Genomic DNA, 5,973 nt, shown 5'->3' on the forward strand with positions numbered 1-5,973 from the left:
AAGCAGCAGGACTGAAGGCCAGTAATTTTTTTTATTGTTTCATCAGTTTCTCATTAAAGAGCAAACTCATTGTTCAAGCAGTTAATCTTCAAAATCAAATGCAATTGATCAAGTTTGTTCTGTACATGTTCTTGAGCACTTGTTCTCATACACACACAGATTCAAGTTATTAATTAAAAGAGACATGAAACAATTCAGAATGTTGCAGAAAGATGAGTGGAGACACAGGTGAACCTTTTAGTCGACGTTATCTAGAGGCACTCCCTTTTGGCCCCAGGCACAGGGGCACAGAAAACGCACCTTGTAATCCAGACACTTTAACTTCCCCTGCTGACTATTCACACAGGCAAAGCCATTCACCGTGTCATAGCTGAGAGAGAGAGAGAGAGAGAGAGAGAGATATTTTACAGAACTTAATTTCATAGGACATGAAGAATCTGATCTATAAAACACAGAACAGTTCTAATTCCAACAGGTTCTACAGTGTTCTAGAAGCAGCTGTAATGGTTTGCACCACAATGTTCAGAAGTCAAGACTAGGGTTACACAAGTAAACTGTTACAGTTAAATACTGAATGATGGCCAGTGTGTTGATGCAGCGTTCCTGTTACCAGCCTGAAGCTGCTTTTCCTAGAACAGCATGTCCACCCGTTTTATACCACAGTAATTTACCCACAGTTATTGGTATCTAGAAACTGCATAGCATTAACTCCAGTCCTGAAGATGTCACAAACTTTACAGCTTCACCGCTGACTGTTAAAACACCAACACTGGAAACTCCATCCATAAACTTTCCAGAAACCTCCTTACAGATCATAACTACTACAAACCCTATTTCCAGAAAAGTTGGGATATTTTCCAAAATACAATAAAAAGCAAAAATCTGTGATTTGCTAATTCACGTGAACCTTTATTTAACTGACAAAAGTACAAAGAAGAAGAACCCTTTATTTGTCACATGCACACTTCAAGCACAGTGAAATTCATCCTCTGCATTTAACCCATCTGAAGCAGTGAACACACGCACACACTCAGAGCAGTGGGCAGCCACACCAGAGCGCCCAGGGAGCAGTCAGGGGTTCGGTACCTCGCTCAAGGGCACCTCACTCCAAGGCCCCCCCACATCAACCTAACTGCATGTCTTTGGATTGTGGGGGAAACCGGAGCACCCGGAGGAAACCCACGCAGACACGGGGAGAACATGCAAACTCCACACAGAAAGGCCCTCACCGGCCACTGGGTTCGAACCCGGAACCTTCTTGCTGTGAGGTGACCATGCTAACCACTACACCACTGTGCCAAAGAACAGATTTTCAATCGTTCTGTCAGAACCACTTTTGTCAAGGAACATTATATGCATGTAATATTTGTAACAAGTTGTATTTGGTGGGTGGCTCTGTTTTGGGACTTCCCTGCCCTACCATGTGCCTACATGGAAAGGCCAAAACAGGAAGAGCCACAGCAAACCCCCCCCAAAAAAATCACCATGCCAGGCAGACCTCCCTGGCTTTCCCTGCTTTCTTGGAAGAGCCAGCAGGAGGAGCTTGCTGAACTATTAAGTAGGAAGCAAATGAATCCAAGATGAAATACGGTGAGCCGAGTTGAAGCTTCACAGGTTGCTGCTGGGGTAACATAGCTAGTAAGTTTATACAAAGAGCCTGAGCAGCAATGCAATAACATTTATGTTTAATCTAGCACAGTTTGAATGAACGGGGAAGATCAGGCTGGATGGTGCTGCCTCCGGGCACAGTTGGCAAAATTCTGAAATTCAAAGCAAAATGAGAATCGGCCATTGTTTTCCAGCCCTGAAATATGGCTATTCAAACAATGAAATTATCCAACACAGAGGACCATGTTAGATATGTTATGAACCTATTAATAACGGAACTGAGGAGTGCCCTTGTTAATAAAGTTTACAGCTGCTGTCTCATTGTCATAAAACAGGATTTGCTTCTTGACCAGTGTTTACCCCACAGAAGATGAGCTACACGATTGAGTAGATTCCATTAGAGCAGCGGAAGGAGTGTCGGCTGACAAGGATGACGACTCTTTGGGCCATGCATCAGCAAACTGCTGATTATTGAAAAAACCCCAAACCAATGGAAGGGGCTGCATCTGTGAACAACATAATTGTTAATGGAGATTCCAGGTTTCATTGTAGAAGAATGAGATACTATTCCATTATCCAACAGAAGGAGACCAGAACCAGCATTCAGATCTGCAGTCTGTATCCAAGCTCACCCTGTCATGGAGTTCTCTACAGATTTAGAAAGGTCAAAGCCTGGATACAAAGGAGCGTCCCTGGGGAATAATGCACATTGCATAATTAAGATGCCCAAACATAGAAACAATTGCCTTTTGAAATTGTTATTGCCTCCTGCACTTCTCATGACCTCTCTGAAACGATTTGATTTTTTCGAGGGGCAGTGAAGCTTGCATCCGGTTGCTGTCTAAGGTGATGCCTAGAAATTCTATAGTCAAGTCAGGTTTTTTTGTATAGCATTTTTAACAGGCATTGTTGCAAACAGCTTTACAGAAAATTAAAGACTTTAAACATGAGCTAATTTTATCCCTAATTTATCCCTGATGAGCAAGCCTGTGGCGACGGTGGTGAGGAAAAACTCCCTCAGATGAAATTGAAGAAGAAACCTTGAGAGGAACCAGACTCAAAGGGGAACCCATCCTCATTTGGGTGATAACAGATAGCATGATTATAAATAATTGGCTTCTATAATGATGTCCTATAGTCACAAGTATAACCGTGTAACCAGGAAAATCATGATAGCTTTAAATGAGGTCTGTTTTGTTGAAGATATCAACTGTTCATTGACGCTTTGAGCTTCGTCATTACGTAGAGAAGATAAATTGATTATTAGGTTTGTTTATTTATTTATCCATCCAAAATATTCACGAGGAGCTATCTTATAAGGTTAACATGAGTTATCAAATTGAGTAGTAGGGTGGTGACATCATTGTTCTGTGATGCAGGAGCTGATCTCTGCAGCTAATTTGGGAGCATGGAGGGCGTAAACAAACCACTGTTACCAGAAAATGCGAACTGGAGAGGGAGCCGACTGGACTCCAGGCTTGGATTCTGGAGTTCATGGTGGCAAGTGAGGCTGGATGCTGGACAAGGCTGACAAGGAGTTATTCAGGTCCACAGGTGCAGCTTCTGGGCTAAGACTTGCACTCTCAGGTGGCGGAGCGGCCGAAGCAACCAGAGCTCGGACTGCGCGGAGGTGCAGCAGGGTTTTCATTTTTGGCAGCTTCCCTAGGAGCAGGGGAGCTGAAAAGATCTGCAGTTGGGGACTTGATGAGGATGCCCCCCCGTGCCAACGCAAACAGTTCCTCGAAGGAAGCTCCTACTGGAGCCACGATGCTATTTATTAACAGAATTTCCAGGAGCCTGGGTGCAGGCCACTCATTAATCCTGGAAGCAGAAGACTACTACATGCCAAACGAGCGCTCTGGTGAATGGATATGGTGCTCACTTGCAGAATGGCTTGCAGAGGAAGCAGCAAAGGTAGGCCGGTCAAAGCAGCTTAAATAAGATGCTCTATGAGAGATTTGCCAATAAAATGTGTAGAAGGGAATCAGCTGAGCTGACAGCTGATGTTGGCTGGCTTGAGATCAGCTGCAATCAACTGATGTAGCTAGGACTGAGGGTTGAGCTTGACTTTGTGGCCTGCCAGAACTATGCTATGGTGTTTACTTGAATATCCTTTAACCCCTTCAGACACAAGGAAAAATGCTATGGAACTTCATATGTACAATTGTACACATTATGTCTGAAGGGGATAAACTTTTCAGTCTTATTTTGTCTCTCTCCCAACTTTTTTGAATGTGTTTCAGGCATCAAATTCTAACTTCATTTATATTTACAAAATACAATTAAGTTGGTCAGTAAAACTACTGAACATCTTTTCGTTGTACTTTCGTCAGTTAAATAAAGGTTCCTGTAAATTAACAAATCACAGATTTTTGTCTTTATTGCATTCTGGAAACTATCCCAACTTTTCTGGAAATGGGGTTTTTGTACATAGATCTGAATCCCTTTATGTGGAGCAGCCACAACACAAGTCCCTGTGAATGAGCTGTTACTATAGAATTAACATGAAAGCATACAGTATTAGTATAAATATGGAGGTGATTATAGAAAATTGTGCGTGCTGATTGCTCGAGAGATTCGGACTATTTCTCGATAATCACCTCAAGTGACTCGGGAAAATGGCGGCCAATCGCTTCATCACCGTGAGTGAGGAAGAATTACAAATGAGGAAAGAAAATGCTGTTCCTAAAAGCACTAAAGATGTAATGAAGTTTGGTCTAAAACTATTCAAAGGTAAGGTGGAATTGTGATTTATTTTATCCGTTTCAAAATAAAGTATTTTATGTGACTCGGCGTAGATAAGTGACACAAGTCTGTGCTGCATTACATTTACATGCCGCTTTTGAAGATTAAAAAAATAATTTTTTTTAGAATATGATTTTTAAAAATATAATCACCTGTGTATTTATACTAAAACAATTATCTGCCTCAGACTCAGTGAATTTCGGTGAATAATAACCTCAACTTTGTCTTAGTTATTATTCACCGATATGCACCTTGCCTTTGGCAAATAATTGTTAATTAATATAAACATGTGATTTGTAGCTGTCACACTGTCACAGCTGCTATTTTTGAAATGAAACACCTTCTGATTAATCTGAGTCCTGAAGGCTGTTTAACTCGAATTTTAAAACTGCAACATGGAAGACTATAAAAGGAAACTCACTATAGAAACACTTGTCCAGTGGATAAGGCTGAAACACCAGAGAGAGTCTGAACCTCAATGGCTGTAGGGTAGGCGCAGATCATCCCTGGAAATTGTGCTCTCAGTTCAGAGAGTGTTTCATAATCTCCCAATCCAACCGGATCATCACGGTCAAACCACTGAGTGTAACAAGCTGAGAGAAAAAAATATAATAACTTTATAATTGAAGATATAAGATCTTGAATATATTGAAAATACAATACTGCATGTTTACATTATTAGTTGGTTTCTGATGAGAGTTTACTTTTCACTGTGTAATGTTAACATAGAACATTAGTTTCTGCAATATGGTTTAACACAGCTGGGAAATTTTAAAACTCACGATAGTTGGGAGGAGGAGGGGGGGGAGGAGGAGGCAGCGTTGGTGGTGGAATTGGTGGCTGTATAGGCACCTGTATAGGTGTCTGATAAGGGAGGGAATGGGAAAGGGTTCCTGCAAAGTGGACATAAAAACTTATCAAAACAGTCCCTCACACCCACAAAGGCCTCTTGGCATCAGTAATAATAGATTTGATTTGACTTACCCAAAGCAATCAAGATCACACCAACGACCTTGAATAAGAAAGTCAGATTATATTTAAAGACTCAAAATAAAAAAAAAAAGTTATCAGAAATCTCAACCTAAACAAAATTTGTCCATCTTAAAAGTCAACTGAAATACTAAAATAAACACAGGAAAAATAATGAGAATGAAGATGGAGAACATCAGCATCACTGAAGGTCAAAGAAAATGAAACTCACCGACAACTTCATGCTGCCTGCAATCTTCACTCCAAAACTAACAGAACAAAGAACACACATTTAAAGACATGTATCTACAGAGACATCTATTGGACAAAAACAAGTATTAGAGGTGGTTGAAGGAACAATAATGCGCTGTTGACTGTGTTGTCCAATAGATGTCGCTATTTAGACCGTTTTAGAGCTGTAGGCCTGCTTTTTCCACATCTGCAGTGCGGATAACAAACAGACATACCGTACAAATATAAATGAGTGAATAAATACATAAATGGGTACAGAGAAGAAGTGGAGGGGAGAGAGAAGAAGAGGTGGGCACAGAGAAGAAGTGGAGGGTCCAGAGAAGAAGGGGTGGGTATAGAAAAGAAGTGGAGGATATAGAGAAAGGCTGGGTACAGAGAAGAATTGGAGGGTTCAGCGAA

At 41.1% G+C, this 5,973-nt stretch overlaps 1 long non-coding RNA gene across 1 annotated transcript; it reads right to left on the minus strand.

The window, feature by feature from the left end:
• Nucleotides 1-4,893: 4,893 nt before the first annotated feature.
• Nucleotides 4,894-5,366, minus strand: LOC132868046 (uncharacterized). Its single transcript, XR_009650798.1, has 3 exons — nucleotides 5,338-5,366; nucleotides 5,136-5,246; nucleotides 4,894-4,946 (listed from the first exon to the last, which is right to left on the minus strand). It is a non-coding gene; the product is annotated as an uncharacterized LOC132868046 (long non-coding RNA).
• Between the last annotated feature and the right edge of the window lie 607 nt (nucleotides 5,367-5,973).

The sequence above is a fragment of the Neoarius graeffei genome, chromosome 19 (assembly GCF_027579695.1).
Source record: "Neoarius graeffei isolate fNeoGra1 chromosome 19, fNeoGra1.pri, whole genome shotgun sequence".
NCBI lineage: Eukaryota > Metazoa > Chordata > Actinopteri > Siluriformes > Ariidae > Neoarius > Neoarius graeffei.